The sequence below is a fragment of the Schistocerca piceifrons genome, chromosome X (assembly GCF_021461385.2).
Source record: "Schistocerca piceifrons isolate TAMUIC-IGC-003096 chromosome X, iqSchPice1.1, whole genome shotgun sequence".
Classification (NCBI taxonomy): Eukaryota; Metazoa; Arthropoda; class Insecta; order Orthoptera; family Acrididae; genus Schistocerca; species Schistocerca piceifrons.
This window is the reverse complement of record NC_060149.1, coordinates 116,301,960-116,326,672: the sequence shown is the minus strand read 5'-3', so window position 1 is coordinate 116,326,672 and position 24,713 is coordinate 116,301,960. Positions and strand designations below refer to the sequence as shown.

Below are 24,713 nucleotides of genomic sequence, written 5' to 3'. Positions count from 1 at the left end.
GATTCACATGTGGCTGAACACTTCTTTTTTCCTTAAACAACGTAACTATTCAGCGAACGGTCCGGACACTTGGATGATGTCCAGGATACCGAACAGCATACATAGCACACGCCCGTTGGGCATTTTGATCACAATAGCCATACATCTACACGATATCGACCATTTCCGCAATTGGTAAACGGTCCATTTTAAGACGGGTAATGTATCACGAAGCAAATACCGTCCGCACTGGCGGAATGTTGCGTGAAACCACTTACTTATACGTTTGTGACTACTACAGCGCCATCTACCAGATAGCGAAGAAAGTGGTCCAACTAAAACATTCATATTTCTTTACGTACTACACGAATATGTAATAAAAATGGGGGTTCCTATTTTTAAAAAACGCAGTTGATATCCGTTTGACCTATGGCAGTGCCATCTAGCGGGCCAACCATAGCGTCGTCTGGTTTCCCCCTTCAAGGCAGACAAGTTTCGCTCTTTGTAGTTTTTTCGTTTGTCGCTTATTTCGTGAGATATTTGGCCCGGTCACGATCAATGGACCACCCTGTATATGCAGACTGAAGCGACGAATGAGAATTGGCTTCTGTCAAGGTATATAGCCTTTTCCTCTTGTAAGGTAGATAGATGCTGGTGACAGCGATGAGCGCCGGCGCGTCCTTCGTGAAACGTGCGGCAGGTGGCGTTTACTCGTGTGGAGAAGGAGGACGAGGCCCGCGAAGGTCAGTGGGCTCCCGCCTGCGCTGCGCCAGTCACAGTTGGGCTCAGTTCCTGCAGCTGGTGAGTACGTCTCCCGCGCCTAGCCGAACATCGTCTCCTCCGACAGATGGTACGTCCCCCTGAGTCCCGAGCACAAGTAACAATTGTCGCCCATCTTGACCGAGTATTGGAACAACAAACGAATACTCACAGTTGGTGAGTGTTTCTATGACTTTTCATAACTGATACACATTAGATTATACCATATGTCTGTCTAGTGATGGCCCCAGAGTTGCTTACACATTAGAAGAGGACGTTTTTCTGGTATTAGTATGACAATCTTTTTCTCGATCTGAACTTCAGTGTGTGTACTGTATGAGGATTAGGCCTTCCGAAAAAATCGGAAACATCTAGAGATGCGATTAAATTTTCCTATACAGTACGGGAACTTCAAACATTCAGCACAATCGCTTACACACTGATCTTGAGAATGAGTAAAACACCACCTGAAAATTTTGAAAAACGATAATTACTGCAACTTTAAAACGTATTTTCATGTAAGCCACTTTGAAAAACTTCCATCGGCAGTCATTGCGAACCATAGTTTATAATTTTCAGAATGTTTCAGTACATCGTTACAGTATGAAAGTTTCAAACACTACGTATTCGCTGACATCTGCATCCATTTGATTTTCAAGTCTTGTTGTTGTTGTCTACTTGTTTGGTGCAACTCTTCACGTTAGTTTAGCCTATGCAAATCTCTTCGTATATGTATAACTATGGCAGACTACATCCAGTTGAACCTGCGTACTGAAAACAAGCTGTGGCCTCCTAAAATCTTAACGTACCACTCTTCTCGCCATTGCCAAATTAACTGCTCCTTGATTCCTCAGGATGTATTCTATTAACCGATCCCGCGTTCTAGTCATGTTGTGTAATAAATTTTTCTCCCCATTTCGGTTCAGTACCTCCTCTTAAGTTACCCGAGAGACTCATCTAATGTTCGGTATTCTTCAGTAATACCACATTTTAAAACCTGCTATTCCGTTCTTGACTGCACAGTTTGCAGGCCACTTCCGTACAATGTTACAAGTCAGACAAAAATTATCAGACTGTCTTCTAACAGTTGGAGTTGTATGTGTTGTTAACATATTTCTATTTTTCGGGGAAAGCTTTTCTTACTACTGCCAGACTCCATCTTTCATCCTATTTACCTCGGCCGTCGAGAGCTACGTTGCTGCACAAATTAGAAAAATCGCAATAAACGTTATTGATACTAAAATACGACAGCACTGTCATAATTCCTTAACGGAACCCTCCAATCACGAGAAAAGAGGGACAAATAGTAAATATTGTCACAATTATCAAGCAAATGCAACAGTCTTTATAATAAAAGCTGCTGAAAGAATAAGTGAAAAAACATGTTACGGATCAAACTGTAATGGTGTGTATCTTCATATTTTCGCGGCTTATTGATTGATGCATTAGATTTCCGGCGTGATGCCGCAGAAATTCAACTGACATTTCAGCCGTATACATTGCGGACACGATCAGAGTGAGCTGACAAACTGAACGGAAGCGGTCGTTGTGGCACCAGTGAGTCAGCTCTTTCGGAATATGAGAGAAAGGAATCCGACCGAAATGTCAGTTGAAGAAACGCGGTTTCTGCGGCTGTACACTCGAAATGTGACCGATCGACAAGGAAAGGGACTCGAACGTGGCTGTTCGCCATTCACGGGTCGCTGCCACTCGAGTAGGCCACACGGCCGACTTCAAGCTTGATCTGCTGTCGGAACCCCAGCCGAGCATAAAGTTTTTATCTGCCAGGCGGCGCTCTCTGTTTGGAGTGGAAGTATCCGTCAGCATTTTGCTGTCAGGAACCTCCTACAATATTTAATTAATGCTACGACTGGGATCAGATACCAGTCGAGATGTCTTGGTTTAAGTTTTTCATGGACTGCATGACTCAGTTCACATGAATGCTGGGATAGTTCTTTGAACAAAGTTACAATTTATTTCCTCTACGACTGTCGCCTAATTATGCTTGTGCTCCGTTTCGAATGACGCCACCTATGTTATAAAATATTGATTTTCTACTCCATTGAGTACCTATATTCCGAAGATCTATGTTGTTCTTAATACTAGAACAAGCTTACCTTTTCCCTTGTGAGACATTTCATCCTACGTGAAACGTTTTTTGTTAAGCTCCATCAGTATCTCTAGCTGCACTATGTTCATTTCGATCAGTTCCTGTTTAAAAGTTTCCCAGTTGACATCCAGGTCAGACCGTTTGGCATGCATGTTGGTATTGTGTTATATGGACGTCGCGTCTGTTATTATTCTGTCAGTTACTTTATCCTTTTGCAGTTTACAAGAATATCCGTGTTGATTAAGAAATGTATTCTCTGAGCACAAGCAAAATAATAACTATTACGTGACCAACTTTTTACGGTTTTATAAAGACTGTATAACGTTATGAAACTTTAAAACAGCTTGACCAGCATGACGTAATCATATGGACAGGACTGGCAACCTGTTTCTACGACTTTCCGATACTGCTTATCTCAGAACCGCTGCACCGTGTTAGCATTGTCACAACAGTTCACCTACGTCTTCTTTCTGTGTGCCAAGACGAATACTAAACTATAACTACTGCATAATGCTGTGTTAGTGACAAAAGAAAAATACGCCATCCATGAAAAGGCAACACGTGGACTTTCAGCCATGATGAAACTACGTAGCTAATAATCATTAAAACGATAAATAATACCGGCTGCGGTTAAGAATTGAGGTACAAACAGCTGTTCTCAAAACATTGGCAGTTATCAGGTGTTCACTGCACTAAGGTATTGTCTGAATGACAAGCTTTTAATACTTTTCCGGTCCTAGAGCAAGTTTTAATAGTAAACCCTGCGTGCAGTTGACACAGATATTTAGACACTTTCAGAAAACGTTCGGTTTGATGTTAGAGGACCGGGGAGATGAGGAACTGCTGTTTCACTATAGAGTATGTACCAAAAAGCTGTTTTCGTGACTTCACAGGAAATTTAATAAGAAGAGGAAGTAGCTGACGCTTTGATTCACAACTAAATGCATCAGTCACGTGTTTTCCTGTACTAAATGCGTTCATAAGAGAATGACTGTACGTGAACTAAGCGAGGACGAATACTAACCCTTGAGAAGACTTTGTGTATTTGCAAACACGTTTTAGACGGTTGACAATCAGTGAGAAGAGAGAGTATGAGTTCAAGATAAGTAGTTATTAAATCTTTCCTGACAGTCGATACAAATGTGATTTCATGGCAAGAGTGAACAGCGTTCGGATACCAAGTGTAGACGAAACCATTCTCCAGTCGACGATGTCCGCAGGACGGCGACATCGGAGGACAGCCAGACAAGGCTACTCATTTATATCTGGATAAAATCCTTTGAAAACGACTGTAGACAGAAAATAATAGTGATAAAATATTATTTAATACAAAGTATCGCATCGTCAACTTATTTACCTTTCAAAATCCGATGGGCTAACGTGGTACGTTATATATCCGGTAGGGTAACGTCTTAGAAAAAGGGGAAATTTAATAAATATTCCTGCAACGCAAAAAAGTTTCGTTCAGAAATGGGATAAACAATAACACATAATAATAATAATAATAATAATAATAATAATAATTAGTAGTAGTAATAATCTCGTTCCTTACATACCACGTTCTAGGGGTGTTTCGTCACGTTGTGGTTTTCCCATTAATTTTCACGGTAATCTGTAGTTTCCGCTCTTGTATCTGGTGTAATCAGAGGTCATTTTTAAGGTGAAACTTTTTTTGTTATTATTTATGAATCGTTTGAGAAAATCATAAGACGGACCATCAATACATCCAGAAAGACATTATGACAATCGACCATACTTTTACTCTAGTATTTATTCCGATGTTAATATCAAGTGATCTTTCAAAACCGTGATTCATATTTCCAACGTCGAACGTGTTTTCATATGCTGCCGAAACATGTAGATACGATAAACTCTTCGATGAAAATGAGGCATGCCGCATAAGACCTGCGGTATAGCATATTAGCAGAGAAAAAAAAGGTAGGTTAAAGCCGTGTTGTAATAGAAGTTATCAGACTATTACGTTAGAATACAGGAGGAACCGCTCACAGTTTGCTCCAATTAACGACCTTGAAATGCAAAGGAACCATTATTTAATATACCTTTCATCTACAAAGAAGCATATTTCGCTGCAACATATTTACACACTTACTTATTATTATTTACTAAGTTAGAGGACATACACGATTATTATTATTTACTAAGTTAGAGGACATACACGATTGAGACAGTACATTAGTAATTTTGTAAGTAGAACACGTTCTTGCTGCAGTGATTTATCAGAAGACACAGGGCTCTGAACAAGCGTCCTCATTTAGTGAAGTCGTAAACGCCTGATCTCTGGCTTTGAGTTGGTGGCAGCTGTTCGTGCGACGCGCAAGGCCGCTAGTCTTTAGCCGCGATTACTGCTGGCTCCATACCGGTCTTGTCACTTCGTGCAGATAACTGCCGCTGAGCCATTCCCTCGCTCTCAATTCACAAGCGTGAAGCCGTTGGAAAATCTAAAAGGAATAAGGCACCGCGAAAACAAGGAAGCGGCATCTGTTCTTTCCTAGACGCGGAAAATGTTGTGGGGTATTTCCACCAAATTAAACGAGCAGTGGCCTAACAAACTTCATATTCAAGAAATCAAAAGTTCTAGTGGGCTCCCGTCGTTACTGATATTGTATCTCAGGAGACTACTACTTTTGTCTATTACATAGAAGCAAATATCAAGTTCTGAACGTCTTCCAGCATGTACGCTGCCTGATAAAAAAACAGTGGAGCACCCAGAAGCGTAGGAGTGAACGAAATGAAACTTCACGGGTTAAGAGGGTACGTGACGTTATTTCGGCGATTAAAAAATAGTCAAATTAAAAAAAAAACTTGGCAACATGATCCCACTTATCAGTACGATGTTTCTGCACACCTTCTAGCTAGGATGCATCCTCTTATTCTGTTGGGAAGCATTTTTATCCTTTCCGGTGGTAAGCTGTCCCACAACTGTTTTATCTGGACCGATATCTTGGATACTGCTACGTGGTGTAGTTGACGGCTGCGCTGATACCACGCGTGTTCTATCTGGGGGTCTTGCGGACAGCGTGAGTTCATCATCACGCAGACAGTTTAAAGAGAGACGTGCTTTGCGTGAACGAGCATTATCCTGTTGGAAAGCGGTACCATGATACTATCGTACGAGAGGTAACACTATGAACTCAGGATGTCTGTGACGTACCATCGTGTCGTCAGTTCTCTCGATCACTCCCAGTCGTGACCCGAAGTCATACTCCATGGCTTTCCACCCCATGACGCCAAGGGTAACATGATGTGCTTGTCCAAAACAATGGAAGAATGGGACACATCTTCAGGTCACGACGATACTCGCTGACCATAGTCATGTGGGATATCTGATGCATATAATTTATTGGCCTTTGGCATTAACCATTTAGCCAGATAAGTGAGTAATTACGGATCAGGTTTACCATATCACATATACATCATACACATTAGAAATTACATTAATTCCAGGTAAACTTCATGGTACATTCTGTACATTCACTCATCAAAACAGTTCACCTATCACAACTTCTTACGCTGGAACTTTTTAGTCTGACTCATATGCTTCTTGCAGAAACTGGGCAACAGTGACATAGTCCATTGTAGTCGGCTGTCAAAACAGGTCCGTCACAGATTTAGCTTGAGGAATTCCTGCTCTCATCATGGCCTTAAGAAACCTGCGGCGTTGTCTCTCACAGCGTGAAAAAATGGTGCAAATGGCTCTGAGCACTATGGGACTTAACTTCTGAGGTCATCAGTCCCCTAGAACTTAGAACTACTTAAACTTAACTAACCTAAGGACATCACACGCATTCATGTCGCTGGCAGGATTCGAACCTGCGACCGTAGCATACGCGCGGTTCCAGACTGTAGCGCCTAGAACCGCTCGGCCACTCCGGCCGGCTCATAGTGTGAACATTCTTGTATCATATGGTTGAGGTCTGCAGTTGGGTGGTCTTCGCAGTATGAAGATGGCTGAACTTTCATCCTATACAGATCATGCGGATGTGCGTTATGGTTGTGGTATGACGTCTAGGTAGCTTGATTTGGGGAAAATCACGTTTTTTCATGGAATACTCGGCTGTATATGTCTTAGTGTCTTCCTTTGAACTGTTGTGAGATCTCCCACATAAGTGAAGATTCTTGACAACCTTTTTCTTCATACCAGCAACAAAATCTGTTTGTCGAAGGCAGGTGTAATAAGGCTGGCCATCAGTCATACTTTGTTTTGCCAAGTGGTCCTCCATCTCGTTACGTGAGATACCAGTGTGTCCCTTGATCCATAATAAATGGGCACGTTTATGATGACTTTCACACTCATAGAGAAACTTAATTACATAGAGTACATGGCCACTGGTGTTGGAGCCCCACTGCTGCTTTTCCAGGTTTTCCAGTGCACTCCTCAGATCTGAGGCAATAGGGAGTCGAACTGTTTTGTCGCATATTGAGGAGATTCCTTAAGTGTAAGGACTTCGGCAGTGAAGATGCTGGTTTCCGTCGGTAGCGTAAACATATCCCAATATAGTGGACCTCCGCCGAAGTACGAAAACTCGGTGGCCTCTATTGTTTTGGAGTCGTCTGAATATTTTCACCCATGAGGGACACGCTGATGCAATCAAATGGAAAACGCCAGTAGAAGTGGCGAAAGTTCGATTGGACTCTTTGGGCTGATAGAAGATTGTAGCCTGGTAGTTTAATACGTCATATTCCATCTAAATGCAGGAGGCAGAGAGTCTATCAGAACAAGGGGTATGACATATATTTGCTGCCTGAAGTTTTGAGCTAGGAGGGGTACCCTCCTCCTTTGAACCCTATCGACGTACCAGTTGTCCTCAGTGAAGCAGTTAACATTTTGCAGAAGAGGATGGACTGTTTGCGCTGCTCTACGAAGGATGAATATCTCAGCCAAGATAGTCCTCCGAAATTGAAGAGGTATCTCCCTTGCTTCCTCCAAAAGCGCATTCGGAAGTGTAGGATTCATTGCCCCAACACAGATGCGTATGGCACTGTACTGCAGAGTATCGATTTTGCCTAGCAGAGATGTCGCCAATAATTCAGTATAGGCCGAATCATGCCATTGTAAAGAGTAAGTAGGACTGTAACATCATACGCGAGATACCGATCGTAGGATATTGAGTGATCGACCAACCTTGGAAATCAAATATCCCACATAGCTTGCCCATTTGTCTGTCGACAAATAGCTGCTTACTGAAATAGTAAAAGGGCCTAATCGCATCAAGGGCGTTGTTGCCGTCCATCTCTGCCATGTAAAGACAAGCACTCCGTCTTCAGGCCACGCGTGGCCATCGGGACCATCCGACTGCCGCGTCATCCTCGGTGGAGGATGCGGATAGGAGGGGCGTAGGGTCAGCACACCGCTCTCCCGGTCGTTATGATGGTATTCTTGACCGAAGCCGCTACTAATCTGTCGAGTAGCTCCTCAATTGGCATCACCAGGTTGAGTTCACCCAGAAAAACGGCAATTGCGCATGGCGGTCTGGGTGGTCACCCATCCAAGTGCCGACCACGCCCGACAGCGCTTAACTTCGGTGATCCCACGGGAACCGGTGTCGTGTAAAGACAACCGCCGAAGATTTACCATCTGCAAGATTCAGTCCACTTCTGTACGTCTACGAATAGAGTACGTACGCCGCTCGATCCAACCACCTTAGCGCCATCCTCAAGCTGAGAGAAAACGTGTACGCGCAGACGTCATCGGCGTACAATAGGACTTTTATTGAAGGGTCAAAAATTGTGCTAAAGGCCGACGAGTACAGTCATATGGGATAGTGCAGAACCACGATTCGTTGCTGAACAAAGTGTGACGCCTTTCATCAGTAGTGCATGGTTCTCGGTCATGGCACCACTCTGAACAAAGCCATTTGCGTTGTGTTAACGACTGCCCACGCAAGAGACGGTAATTCCCTAGTTCGGATGCTGCTAGTCTTCGACCAACGGTGCGGGAAGGCCATTACTTGTTCTCTGGCCGGCCGGGATGGTCGAGCGGTTCTAGGCGCTACAATCTGGAACCGCGCGACCGCTACGGTCGCAGGTTCGAATCCTACCTCGGGCATGGACGTGTGTGATATCCTTAGGTTAGTTAGGTTTAAGTAGTTGTAAGTTCTAGGGGACTGATGACCTAAGATGTTAAGTCCCATAGTGCTCAGAGCCATTTGAACCACTTGTTCTCTGATGGCAGGCGCTGATGTGAAGGGGTTACAAAGTGTTTGGTGTTCAATATGGCGATTCTACCGTGCTGTAGTCAATATCGTAGACCGAAATCTTGACGACGATTATGCCTGACCTTACGATCCCGTGCGATGGAATACTGGGCCACTGTCGAATCCGAACGCTCCAAAAATCTTAGATATTGCAAGATTTGACCAATCAGCCAAATGGAGAGCCACAATGAAGCCCTTTTCAAATCCTCTCAGGTCACTGTCTCACACGAGTACGCATCATCTCCTTGCCCTTCACTGCGATCACTCTTCATCTGACGCTGTTCATGCTTATTATATACCTGACTTGGTCTGATAAGAATAATAAACAGGAACAACACTAATAAGCTCTGGTGGTCGATCTGTCCCAGAAAACTGGAACTCTAATAATTTACATACACGCCAACGGTGTGTACCTGTATGAAGTTATCTACGTGTACATACATACTGTGCAAACCCCCTTAGGCTTCATGGCATAGGTACCTTGTACCACTACTGTTCATTTCCTCTCCTATTCCACTCGCATACAGATCGAGGGAAAAACGACTGTCTAAAAGCCTCCTTGTGTTGCTGGTTTGATTCAGCTATCCATGCCACTCTATCCTACGCAAGCCTCTTCATCTCCGAATAACTACCACAAACTAAATCCTACCGAATCTGCTTACCGTACTCCTCTCTTGGTCTTCCTCTACGATTTTTACTCCCTCCCACCACACACAACACACTTCCATCCAATACTACGTTGGTCATACGTTGATATCTCGGAAAGTGTCCTATCAACTGATCGCTTCTTTTAGTCAAATTGTGTCGGAAATTTCACGTTTCCCGAATTCTGTTCAGTACCTCCTCATTAGTTACGTGATCTATTCAGCTAATCTTCAACATTCTTCTGTAGCACCACATTTCAAAAACTTTTATTATCTTATTGTCTAAATTGTTTATCGTCCGTGCTTCACTTCCATACATGGATAAACACCAAATGCTTTCAGAAAAGACTTCCCGGCATTTAAATCTCTATTCGGTGCCATTGCCAGTTTACATTTTATATATAATCTTTCTTGATTATCGTTAAGTATTTTGCTGCCCAAATAGGAAAACTCATCTACTATTTTAAGTGTGTCGTTTCCTAATCTAATTCCCTCAGCATCATCTGATTTAATTCGACTACATTCCATTATCCTTATTTTGCTTTTTTAATGTTCATCTTATACCCTTCTTTCAAGGCACTGTCCATTCTGTTGAACTGCTCTGCCAAGTCCTTTGCTATGTCTGACAGAATTACAATTTCATCGGAGACCTCAGTTTTTATTCCTTCTCCCTGAACTGTAATTCCCACTCTAAATTTTGTCCTTGTTCCTTTACTGCTTGTTCAATGTGCAAATTCAGTAACATTGGGGATGTGTTACAGCACCATCTCACTCCCTCCTCTACCATTGCTTCACTTTCATGCCCTACGACTCTTGTAAATGCCGTCTAGTTTCTGTACAAGTTGTAAATAGCCTTTCGCTCCCTGTAATTTACCCCTTCCACCTTCAACATTTCAAAGAGAGTATTCCAGAGAACTTTGTCAAAAGCTTTTTCTAAGTCTACAAATTCTATCAACGTAGCTTTGATTTTCCTTAACCTATATTCTAAGATACGTCGTACAGTCAGTATTGTCGCGCGTGTTCCTACATTTCTCCGACATCCAGTCTGATCATGCCCGAGGTCGGGTTCGACAAGTTTTTCCATGTTTCTCTAAATAATTCGTCTTAATATTTTGCAACCGTGACTTATTAAACTGATAGTTAGGTAACATTCAGACATGTCAGTCTGCACACGAGCCCTAGTTTTCCGCATCTTATCTTACGGTCCTTAGGCGACATGTTCGTTGACGACAATAGAATCGTTCTGAAGTCGCCCTCAACTGCTGCCTTGCCGAATAAGCACCGTCTTGTCTCCGGGGAGACATTGGAGTTCACTAAACATCTCAGTAATACTTGTGCGCTGATCGTACCTACTGGTCACAAATCTAGCAACCCGCCTCTGAATTGCTTCGACGTTTTCTTTTAATCCGACTTGTTTGGGATCCCAAACACTCGAACAGCATTCAAGAATGGGTCGCTCTATCGATCTATACACCATCTCCTTTATGGATGAGCTACACTTTCCCAAAATTCTCCCACTCATTCCATTTCATTTCGCTTTGCAACGTTACTCGTAGATATTTAATCGAGGTGACTATGCCAAGCTACCCTACTACTGCTGTATTCCAAAATTACACGATTGTTTTCTTATTCATCCGCATTAACTTGCGTTTTTCTACGTTTAGAGCAAAGTGCAATTCATCACACCAAGTAAAAATTTTGTCAAGTCATCTTGCATATTCCTACAGTCATTCAACGAAGACAGCGCCCCGTACTCCACAGCGTCATCAGCAAACTGCCGTAAATTGCTGCTCACCCTGTCAGTCAGGTCATGTACGTATATAGGGAATAAAATCGGTCCTATTGCACTTCCCTGTGGCACTCCTGACGATAACCTTGTCTCTGATGAATACTCGCCGTCGAGGACCACGTACTGGGTTCTGTTATGTAAAAGGTCTTCGAGCCACTCGCATAGCTGGGAGCCTAAACCGTATACTTGGATCTTCAGTCTGCTGAGAGTCACCGTGTCAAATGCTTTCCCGAAATGTGGAAGTATGGAATCTGCCTATTACCTTTCAAAAAAATGGTTCAAATGGCTCTGAGCACTATGGGACTTAACATCTGAGGTCATCAGTCCCCTAGAACTTAGAACTACTTAAACCTAACTAACCTAAGGACATCACACACATCCATGCCCGAGGCAGCATTCGAACCTGCGACCGTAGCGGTCACGCGGTTCCAGACTGAAGCGCCTAGAACCGCACGGCCACAGCGGCCGGCAAACCGAAAGTGGAACAGCCTTTGCTTCCTCAGTACTTCCCGAATTTCGTTGATTAAACCGTGGTGACTCTTTTCCGTCCCTAATCCACTGACTCGGCACATACTTCTCCATAGTATGATTTACAATCTGTTTAAACTTTCCCCATTATTCCTTTCCGTCCATCTTACTAGAACTAAATAATGTCAGTTCATTACCTAAGTGAAGTGGCAACAACTGCTTATCTGTTCTTTCTTGCAGAAACACTCTCCTAGTCTTTCTGACTGGTTTATTACCTTTGGTAACCATGGTCGCTATGATGACATCGTGAGCACTAATCCCTTTCTCTATACTCACACTTTTGATAAGGTCTGGCCTATCTGTAGCAACAATGTCTAAGATAGGAGACGAGGTACTGGCGGAATTAAAGCTCTGAGGACGGGGCGTGAGTCGTGCTTGGGTGGCTCAGTTGGTAGAGCACTTTCCCGCGAAAGGCAAAGGTCCCGAGTTCGAGTCTCGGTCCGGCACACAGTTTTAATCTGCCAGAAAGTTTAATGTCTAAGATATTTATATTGCATGTGGGCTGCCGAACTTGCTGCAAGACAGTTTTCGGTAAACGTGTTCAAAAGTACTTCGCAGGACTATCTGTAACCCCTGAAATGGATGTCCTTTTTTTAGATTTCCTCCTAACTGTGTAGAACAAATATAGATTTTATCCCCATTCGTTTGATTTCACAAGGGTAAGGGCACTGATAATCTCGCTCTTGAGCGCCCATCATCTCCAAAAACAGACACACACTCACCCACTCACTCAGTCACTGTACCCCCTGCAATGAATCCACAGACGTCTCAGTCTATACTCGGTAGATTAAAGTCGCCTCCAACAAGTATTGCATTATCTGGATATTTACGCTCTATTGAACGTGACTTACTTCGAATGACTCTAGGACTGTCACTGTGTAATCCGGTGGCCGACAAAAACATTCAACAATTAACTTGGATTTACCTAGGCCTGTTACACGCGACCAGACAACTTCACTGTCACGCTCAACTTCGACCTAAATAGAGACCATATTTTTGTCAACTGCAACGAACACTCTCCCTCCTACGACATCTAATATGTCTTTACGACACGCGTTCCATGAATCACTGAATGTTTCAGAGCATTCTACTTCGAATATGCGCCAGCTCTCGGTCAAGAGAGTCAAGAAAGTGTCTCCACTTTTATACGCGATCGGAATTCGCTGTCTGGTTCATCGGTGGACGTCAAACTACCGCCTAGCCAAAAACAAAAAAAACAAAAACAAAAGTGCGCTCCTCAAGTGCTCCACTACTCAAGTAGCTGCTTCCTTTGTGTAGTGCACCCCTGACCTTTCACGAGGAGTCCTACAAGTCTGCGCCTTATAACACAGGTTCACAAAATATGGAGCCATGACCGTCACAGAATCGACAGAGCCTCCACTCGGCTCTAACCCAAAGGTTCCCGATCGACTCTAGGTACGATGCCGCAAACTGTGAGCTCTGCCTGCACCCCACGAGAGAGTCCAGAAGCCGTCACCATTTCTGTCAGCTGCCTGTAGAATCTGAGGTGGTCCGCAGAAACCAGACGTCATGCGTCATTGATGCTGACATGTGCAATAACTTGGAGACTACTGCACCATGCGCCCTCGATAGACGGAGGCAGGACCTCCTCCAGGTCTCGGATGAGGCCTTCCAGAAGATACAGAGTGCACATTGGGGTTCTTGCTGGCCCTCGACATTATTTCCCTAAGGGGCTCCATTTCGTACCAGACGCTGGAGCTCCGGATAACTTGTAAACCTCTCCCCCAATGTGCCTGTTCGGATCCTGCTGAAGAGCGGTCACCTTTCCACTCTTTAAGTGAATGGTTGAGACTAGGCGGTCCGCCGCCGCATTCACTATTCGCTTCGAGCAACCAGCAGCCACTCTCACTGCAGTCAGCGCGAATTTTGTACTATCGCGAAATATGGGAGAGAGTGTCACAGAAATGATACAGGATCAGGGCTGGAAATCTTTAAAAGAAAGGCGTTTTTCGTTGCGACGGAATCTTCTCACGAGATTCCAACCACCAACTTTCTCCTCTGAATACGAAAGTATTTTGTTGACGCCGACCTACATAGGGAGGAACGATCACCACGATCAAATAAGGGAAATCAGAGCTCGTACGGAAAGATACAGGTGTTCAATCTTTCCATGCGCTATACGAGATTGGAATAGTAGAGAATTGTGAAGGTGGTGCAATGAACCCTCTGGCAGGCACTTAAATGTGATCTGCAGAGTATCCATGCAAATGTAGATCTGTGTCGGTTAGACGGGAAGCTGTGTCGGCAGCAGAGCCCGTGGACGAAACAAGGGACACCCGAGGTGTCCTATGCGCTTCGCCAGTTTCTCATCTGTCGCCACACCCCAAGACAGCAGCTTGCGGACGGTTGACCGTGGCCATAAGCGTCTTGAGCTATTCACGAACTGTGACTCGCTCCTCCTGCACGCACAACCCTATCCATCTTACTGCTAGTAACCTGAGAATTAAAGAATGAAAACAAACAGAAAAAGCTAAATATGCTACTTTCTAGCCTGCTGGTGTTTCGCTCTCGAAGGGAAACGGCTGAATGTCTGTGATCGTCGGTTACTGCCCGTCCAAAGCAATAAACAAATGGAGATTGCGTGAATGTGGACGTGGCCGTTACTTAAAATGCGCGCGCGCAAAACGACACAAACCATACACCACTGACGCCAAATACAATTCAAATTCGCGCACCTCACCCAGCCAAACACGCTACGAAACAAATGAACACCACACAGCCACAACAAAACGTAATGGCAGCGAAAACTCCGCCTGTGTTTTGAGAAATCGAAAACGCGCAGTGCCAAGCGACCATAGGTCACAAAGTAAGCCTATTTACTTCGCCAACAGCACAGGAGAACGCACCACTACCTCAAAACTGTAAGTTACAGACGAAAAACATGATATAGACTGATTTCCGTTCGTAAATGCATAACAAACAGAAAAATAAATTAAGTTTTGCTGTTTGCAGATGACAAGTTGTATATTGTGTGGCAAAATAGGTACGAAAATAAATGGACAATAACAGCATGTATGGTATGTTAACGAATGCATACATCCAATTTTTGCCGATTAGGCTATAAATGGAACGTTTACATAATGTTATAAACAACACAAGTGTTAATATGTAACAACAATTTCACAGTTAAAAATAAAAAAGAAATTAAACCCACTGATGATAGCACAAAAGTGCTGAAACATGTATGGGTGAAACAAAACAGAAAAAAGGTGTCTCGCATAAGGCGAAACTTCTCAGCCCATTTTCTAGCAAGCACGGACACAACAAGAATAACTGCACCACAAGATGATAAACTTAAACTAACTTACGCTATGGACAACACACACACACCCATGCTCGAGGAAGGACTCGAACCTCCGACGGGGGAAGCCGTACGGACCGTGACAAGGCGCCCAAGACGCGTTACTATACCTCCCAAATATAAAAACACGCAATGAATTTAAGAATCAAACTTTGCAAGCTCACAAAAACACTGAAGGAATTTAAGAATTAACTGATAACCTAAACAGAAGGTAAATGTGTTATTTGGTAGCCTCCTGTTAGTGCTTCATTTACGTTGCCTTTCGATCACGTTTTCTGGGTACCTCACTTTTTCCTTCAGGGAGTGTTCTTAAGGTATTCGTAGATCATAACACTCTCCGCCGTTATATTTGTCCAAACTGAGTCAGAAATATGTCGATAAACTTAGGTCATGTGTTCAGGCCTGTTTACTGACAAGGGGAGGCTGCCAATTGTGAAATTCAGATTCGATTCATACTGAGCATAATAAAAGCTCATGGCCAGAGGTGTAATGTGGCAAAGCACTAAGATGCACTTCTCAGCCGTTGTCGAGAAAATCGACAGTTAAAAGAAACCGTTGCGGTAAATACTCTCTACGATTAATAATTTTCTGCAGCGTCGTGGCGCAGCGGTAAGCGCTTGGGATCGAATCTCGCGCCATGCAGCTTTTTTTATTATTTGTTTTTTGGTAATTCAAATAAATAAATAAATAAATATATATATATATATATATATATATATATATAATTCCCGGCAATCAGTTGCAACAATTATGCATATAATAAGTTGTTGAAAGTCGTTTGTCGTGGAAAAATAAAACTTGAAATAAAACACAATATCACAAATAGTATTCAAGTGGATACAATTTATTGAAAAGTTCGGTATACAATCGCACATAATTAACAATTAGTGACCATAAGTAGCTGGAGTATCACACGAACCAGAGTGATAGTTATCACAGAAACATGGAAAGCAGAAAACAACACGACATCGAGCACATCTGATAAACGATGCGTTTTTACAAGAACAATTGTTTTTTAAATTATCTGTTGGGAAACACACCTGATTGACATTCTGAAAAAATTGTTCTATCGTTCGTCAGGTTTGATGCATACCACGCGTATCATATCATATCGGCAAAAATCGGAGAAGACAATTGGTGATGGATGATGGATTGGATATATATATATATATATATATATATATATATATATATATATGTGTGTGTGTGTGTGTGTGTGTGTGTGTGTGTATATATACATTTGAATTACAAAAAACAAAATAAAAAAAAGTTGCATGGCGCGAGATTCGATCCGGTGACCTTCAGATTACGAACCCGAGCGCTTACCGCTGCGCCACGACGCTGCAGAAAATTATGAATCGTAGAGGGTATTTCACCGCAACGGTTTCTTTTAATTGTCGATTTTCTCGACAACGGCTGAGAAGTGCATCTTGGTGCTTTGCCACATTACACCTCTGGCCATGAGCTTTTATTATGCACAGTATGAATCTAATCTGAATTTCACAATTGGCGGCCTCCCCTTGTGAGCGGTAAACTACTTGTGTCCATAAATTAAGGGAGATTGCAGGGTAAAGAAAATGTTACTCGTTGCGACGACTAAGCATTGGTGGTGTAACACAGGAACATAACACACGGCATACCAGGTCGACACTAATTAATGTGCATACAGCAGTGCGTGTTGGATAGAATTTGTCATAATTGTTCTGACTGCTTCTCGTGTATTTACTATCATAAACAGTCTTCATCACAAATTATTAATTTCGGTGAACGGTTTCGGCCACAACTGTGGTCATCTTCAGACCAATGAGTAAGAACCCCCTTCTGGTGGTAAATCGCTAGTGATTGACACTGGTGGTAAACAACAAGTGATTTACCACCAGAAGGAGGTTCTTACTCGTTGGTCTGAAGACGACCACAGTTGTGGTCGAAACCGGTCACTAGAATAAATAATTTGTGATCAAGACTGTTTCTGATAGTAAATATTTGTAGTAAATATTGACCACTGTAGACTCCCACAATGTATTCAAAAGTAATTGCTTATCGTGTGTTGGAAAGCTGGTTGTCACAGCTAACACATGAGCATAACATTACGCTGGCAAATTGTCGGTGGATCAGAGGTTGACCACAGTCGACGCGAGTGTGGGTCAGGTGCTAAAGAAATACCCATAGAAAAAAAAAATGCCTGCAGAAGCCGACCTCGGGGAAGTTCAGTTTGGATTCCATAAAAATGTAGGAACACGTGAGACAATAATGACATAAAAAACTATCTTAGAAAAAAGATAAACCCGCATTTACACTAACTGCACCCGCCGAGGCGCCAGCCGGGGTGGCCAAGCGGTTAAAGGCGCTACAGTCTGGAACGGTGTGACCGCTACGGTCGCAGGTTCGAATCCTGCCTCGGGCATGGATGTGTGTGATGTCCTTAGGTTAGTTAGGTTTAAGTAGTTCTAGGGGACTGATGACCTCATATGTTAAGTCCCATAGTGCTCAGAGCCATTTGAACCATTTTTGAACCCGCCGAGGCCGCTGACGCACGCCTTTGTGGTAGCGTTCGATTCGGAGGTAAGCTGGTTCGAATGCTGGTGGTGGATGAAATTTTCATTACCAGTATTTGGCCAGCAAAGGGAGGAGAGTTGGTGGCGTAAGGTTTCTGACCACCAGTCCGCGCCAACGTCCTGGAATAAATTCCAAACCTCTCCGTAGCGTCTCATGAAATGAGGGCATTTGACACTGTTGATGATGATCCATCGTTAAGCTCGGCATCCTCGTTGGTGTTTTTCGAGAGGAGTAGGCTATGTGCGGACACCGGTATTACCCTCTCGTTTTCCTTGACCAATAATAACACAAAGCCAACACCACATTGTACAGGTACTCATCAGTCATCCACACGACACAGATGTACACTTGATACTTTATAACGGGTCGGAGGAAGACAATGGTGAACCTTCTCCACTAAAGTGCGCGTCATATATCTTGGCGGCCGAGTTTAGGTTCGTTCTGCGCATCTGACGTCACAAAACACAGTCAGCCAATGAACAGAGAACGACGTTGTCAGATCCCGACAGCAGTGCAGAGCAGGGACGAGTGTCTTGTTTTAGAAACGTTCAGTCATAAATAAAGTAATAGAACAAAAGCAATGTCTTGATAGCATACTTTCTTTTACAGAAAGTTTGGAAAAAGCGTTCTTTATACCAATTGCTTCATATTCTATTAATTAATTAAACCAAACAAGCAATAAGACTCCTAATTCAGGCGATACCAAGGAAAGATGTTTGTTTCAATCTCACGAACTGCTTTTTCGCAATAAAGAACAGCGGTAATTGTTTATTTCCTATTGTACTTCTACGAAGCGTGAGTAATTCATAGTCATACCAACAATGTTTATAAGTAGTTGCGTGAGCTGTTAGAGTCCTTATAGAGTTACACTGTGCAATGAGCAGAGGTAACGGGACGGTTAAGGTGTTGGGCTGCCAAGTGAAAGGTTGTGAGTTCAAGCCTTGTCTGGTGTTTAATATTTTCTTTATTTAAAAACAATATTGGAGTGCCTTACTTCACGAATTTTATTCGTTTGAATGAAATTTCTAGTTCTTTGCCTCTTCATTAACTTTTTCGCTGCTGCAGGCACGTGCTCCCCGCATTCCGCGCTGTGCGCGATTTTGTCATCACTGCACTTCTCGCCTGTGCAGACACATGGTGTTCCCACTGCTTTGACACACTTATCATTCGATTTCACAAAAACTATTTGGCCAAAAAATTTGATTTTTACACGTCTTCTTGCCTGATACCTTCCCTCCATAAATGACTTAATTTTGTTTTGATGTGCAGCATTAAATGTAGTAAACCATTGCACGAAATTTTGAAGAGTTTGCAGAGGTAAAAGTCCATAGCGTATACTTTCCGTATGGTCGATTTTAGTTGCCACAATGTTGAGAATGAAATGTGGACAAGATACCTAAATTTCATATAATATTTACTGTATAACAATATCTCATTTAATTTAAGAACCACATAGGTGTTGTATGTAATATTGAGAAATATTCCGTCTTTCGCGACTGTAATAAAAGTTTTATATACACACGGCGCGTTTGGCTTTATTTTAAAGCACTTCCATCGGTGAAAGGTATGGAACATACACAATGGTATTCATGTTCTATTTCTTGTTTTTGTTCCACAGTCGCAGTTTTACCAATGGTATTGAAATATATCCCTCTTCTGCAACTGTAATAAGCGACTTATTTAGACCAGACGCGTTTCTCTCTTTTGAAGCAGCATAAGAGGACTGTATTTTGTGTCCTCTATTGCCAAGTAACCTTTCGTAGTTTTGTGCTGCGGTAGCACAATATTCTACGTTTGTGTTGGCTCATCAGTGTTTTAGCAAATAAATGCTGTTTGTGTGTGCCACACACAAAATTATATTTGACATAGCTCTGAGCACTTCACTGACAGACGGTATATTCAAGTCCTAGTGTTTTTGTAAGTCCACAGTTTTGTTTAATGTATTTTGTCTACTTCCTTTTGATTGATTGAAGTGCTTTAAAATAAAGCCAAACGTGCCCAGTGTAAGTAAAGCTTTTGTTACAGTCGCGAAAGGTGGAATATTTCTCAATATTACATACGACATTTATGTGGTACTTAAATTAAATGAAATATATAGGTATCTTGTCCACATTTCATTCTCAACATTGTGGCAACTAAAATCGACCATACGGAAAGTATACTCTATGGACTTTTACCTCTGCAAACTCTTCAAAATTTCGTGCAAAGGTTTACTATATTTAGTGCTGCATTATAACTGCGTTGAACATCGAAACAAAATTGTCATTTATGGGGGGAAGGTATCAGTCAAGAAGATAGGTAAAAATCTAATTTTTCAGCCAAATAGTTTTTGTGGAATCGAATGATAAAGAGTGTCAAAGCAGTCGGAACACAATGTGTGTGCACAGGCGAGCAGTGCAGTGACAAAATCGCTCACAGCGCGGAATGCAGGGAGCACGTCTTTGTAGCAGCGAAAGGGTTAATGCGGCCTTGGTGGCTTTACTTTATGAACTGCGCGCTCCCCCCTACACGTAAGCTTGCGAACTATGCTATACTATGGCGCTGCTCCTATTGGCGCGTGCGTCGTGTGCAACTGGCAACGCAGCAATCTCCAGCGTCTGGGCGGGCATGCGCGAGCCGCCAAGATAAAAGAATTCAACTATAGGACCGTGCCATGAGCGGCGTTGTAAGATTCCTGCATCTTCTTCCTCCACACTCATTCACTGAATATGAATCCATGTATTATTATTTCAGTATTAGAAGATTTAGAGAAAGCCCTTGGCAGTGTTAATTGCAATTAACTATTTGAAATTCTACGGTTATCAGGGAAAAACACAGGAAACGAATGTTTATCTGCAATTTGTATAGAAACGGGATGTCGTGAAAAGCAGACCGTTGCTAAGTGGAGAACGAGACAATGTTGAAGCCTATTCCTCGTGTTTATTAATCTACACCTAGAGCAAGCAGTAATGGAAACTGAGAAGACAATTGGAAAAGGCCTGAAAGTTCAGGGAGAAGAAATGAGATCTTCGATGTTTAACAAACACATTGTAATTCCGTCAGATATGGCAAAGTACAGAGTGGTTATAATTTAACTTTCGTTTCATGAGCCAGTGTAGACGAAGAACTATTTACCGCGTGGGTCTCAAACGTTACAGGAATGACGTTCAGACTGTCCGCTGCAGGGTTTGCATAGTTGTTTGTTTGTTTGTTCTTGGGGGAGGAGACCAGACAGCGAGGTCATCGGTCTCATCGGATTAGGGAAGGAAGAGGAAGGAAGTCGGCCGTGCCCTTTCAAAGAAACTGTGGTGTCACCGCCAGACACCACACTTGCTAGGTGGTAGCCTTTAAATCGGCCGCGGTCCGTTAGTATACGTCGCACCCGCGTGTCGCCACTGTCAGTGATTGCAGACCAAGCGCCACCACACGGCAGGTCTAGAGAGACGTCCTGGCACTCGCCCCAGTTGTACAGCCGACTTTGCTAGCGACGCTACACTGACAAATACGCTCTCATTTGCCGAGACGATAGTTAGCATAGCCTTCAGCTACGTCGTTTGCTACGACCTAGCAAGGCGCCATAGCATTTGATATTGAGATTATAACATGTACCGTCAAGAGCGATGTACACCAATTGTGGATTAAAGTTAAGCATTATATCAACTTCGTACTTTAATTGCTACTATTAATTCCCTTAACTGTTCCAGACCTCACGCCAGTCAGCGTGTAATTAAACGCGTGCATTTCGGCCTCCTCTAGCAACACAGTGTTGGCTCTTCTGCCAACACTTCAGAAACCATCCCGGCATTTGCCTGGAGCGATTTAGGGAAATCACGGAAAACCTAAATTGAACCGTCGTCCCCCCCGAATGCGAGTCCAGTGTGCTAGCCATTGCGCCACCTCGCTCGGTCATAGTTGTGTTAGTGTCATTTTCAAATGGCTCTGAGCACTATGGGACTATCTTCTGAGGTCATCAGTCCCCTAGAACTTAGAACTACTTACACCTAACTAACCTAAGAACATCACACACATCCATGCCCGAGGCAGGATTCGAACCTGCGACCGCAGCGGTCGCGCGGTTCCAGACTGTAGCGCCTAGAACCGCTCGGCCACCCCGGCCGGCCGTGTTAGTGTCATGACATGCCGTTAGGCGAGGATACCAGTGCGGCGACGTAGGGTTGAAACAGAAGCAGTGTGCATTACGATTGCAGACAGTCACATGGATCTGGACAAGGTGAGCAGGGATTCACTCGTAAAGCTGTTTCATCCAAGCAACAGCAATAGTGTTGCTCTTCTTCGCGAATATCGACGTCTTTCCGCACCGAGGTTGAAAAATATGATTCCGAATTTAGAATTAATTGGCGATTTGGGAGTTTCTCCTGGGAGACGCCGACGACCAATTGCGCCACAAACTGTTGAAGGAGTCACTGTTGGCATGACTGAGAATGCTGGACTCAATGTGCGATCTTCAAGCAGTGTAGGAGCTGTGTCCACGACAACTGAACATTCCCCGTTGTTTCGGGCAGTACGGTTCCAAGCTGTCGTGGATGCGTATGGTCGTCATACTGAGCAACGTATGTGAACTGAAACGCTGGCCGCTGTGCCAAGCGGTTCTAGGCCCTTCAGTCTGGAACCGCGCAACCGCTACGGTCGCTGGTTTGAATCCTGCCTCGAGCATGAATGTGTGTGATGTCCTTAGGTTAGTTAGCTTCAAGTAGTTCTTTCTAGAGGAATAATGACCTCAGATGATAAGTTCCATAGTGCTCAGAGCCATTTGAACTATTTTTTGACCTGAAACATAAACATGGTACACAGTTAACAAATGTTACCATCTCATATGGAAATCAAACTGTGTACCTTTCAACGAATTATTCGTTGTTTCTCTTCCGCCTGTCCTTACAAATGTTTCCACGAAGTTTCATTGTCCTACGATTGGGGCCCTCTCAAGCAGAAAAAGTTTAATTATAGCCAACCTGTACATTGGAGATCAGTTGAACCGAATCAATACTCATTTAAAAAGAGGTAATACGATGAACAGCAACAAAAGTAAAACAAGTTAATGGACTGTAGTCGAATTAAATCAGGCGATGCTGAGGGAATAATCTAGCAAATGACACTAAAATGTATCCACGAGTTTTTCAGTGTTGACAGCAAAATAACTGATGATTGCCGAAGCAGAAAGGATATAAAATGCAAACAGGCAGTACCGAGGGAACAGTTTATGAAGCAGAGGAATGTTTTAACAAGTGGAAAGTCCTTCTGAACGTATTTTTACGCAGTATATTCTTATACGAAAGGAAAACGTGAGTGATAACCATTACAAATAAAACAGAATAGGTGGTTTGATGTATGACGATAGGTAAGAAGGCTGAAAATGGGTCTTAGCACTATGCGACTTAACTTCTGAGGTCATCAGTCGCCTAGAACTTAGAACTAATTAAACCTAACTAACCTAAGGACATCACACACATCCATGCCCGAGGCAGGATTCGAACCTGCGACCGGAGCGGTCGCTCGGCTCCAGACTGTAGCGCCTAGAACCGCACGGCCACTCCGGCCGGCAAGAAGGCTGAAGATTAGATGAATAACTAATAATAGGGTACTGAACAGAAATGGATAGAAAAGAAATTTATGGCACAACGTCATGAAACACAAAGGATCGGTTGGTAGAACACATCTTATCATGGCATCAAGGCATCAAGGAACAGTCAGTTTGTTAATGGTGTGTGTGCAGTTGTACAGAGATGAACAGGCTTGCACTGGGAGGACTAGCATGTAGAGCGGCATCAAACCGGTCTTTGAACTAAAGACCGCAACAGCAGTGTCATATCGCAGCTGCGGAGAATATTCCAGAAGGGAGAGAATGTTCAACGGTAAAGTGGGTTATGTCAACCATTTGTTGCAACCTAGTGCCAGGGTCTTGCCTCAGAGGTAGGATATCCAATCAACAAAGCACCTGCTCCGCCTAGAGACCTCGCATCGGGCTGCTGTTCATACGTACATCTCCTTGCCAGAATGGGAATCGTTGACCTCTAACTACGCTTTAAGTTCACTGCAGTCTGCCCAACGTATTTCGTTAACGCGGAGGCACCGCGTGGCTACGCGAATGTGGCGTTTTGTCCGTTGTGAGGGGGCAAATATACAGTGCGGTAGTGTTCAGTTGGCAAAGGAGGCGAGGATGAGCCTCGATATTGTTTCCGTCTGTTTGTTTGGCGCGCCGCTGGCACTCGTTGCAATCCAGACAGTATTTTAATTAGAGACTCAAGTGTAGGTGCTAGATAGTGTCGTGAGTGGCTTTATGTGGACGAGTCTCCGGAACTCATCATATAAGCTAGCACGTTCACAGGAAAGAAAGGAGCAAGATTAAAATTTAACGTCCCGTCGACTGCGCGGTCATTAGAGATAGAGCACAAGCTCGCATTACGAAAGGATGAGGAAGTAAACTAATTGCGACTTTACCTGATGTTGCTCGCACCTTAGGTAATAGGGCTATGCACCACTCTGTTTAAAAACAATACCTCGATAATCGCATAGGGTCTCCTCTCATACCCGGCAGCTAATCCGCTGTAAATATTAACCTGTAGCTATGATTAAGCAGTCTAATAGTGTATGCATTGGCTAGAATTGCGAATTAACAAAATAAACAGAAATATTGGATAAAAAGCAAATGAATAATTAATAAATAGGTACCCTTCTAACGTCAGTAATTGATATGTCATAAGCGAATTCTGTTGAATAATGTTTTCGAGAAAGTAAATCTCAAATGTACGGAAAGTGGACCTAGGATAACCAATTATGATACACACAGAAAATAACCTTATTAAATGCAGTAATG

General features: G+C 43.2%; 1 protein-coding gene across 2 annotated transcripts in view; it reads left to right on the top strand.

The window, feature by feature from the left end:
- The first annotated feature begins 720 nt into the window (after window positions 1-720).
- The window catches only part of LOC124722858 (UNC93-like protein), a 409,177-nt gene continuing 385,184 nt past the window's right edge, over window positions 721-24,713 (top strand). The window contains exon 1 of one of the 2 annotated variants that reach the window (XM_047247985.1): window positions 721-780. The gene's annotated coding sequence lies outside the window, so the exon portion shown is untranslated. Of the gene's footprint in view, window positions 916-24,713 lie in introns of both variants that reach the window. The other variant, XM_047247983.1, reaches the window with a different exon arrangement.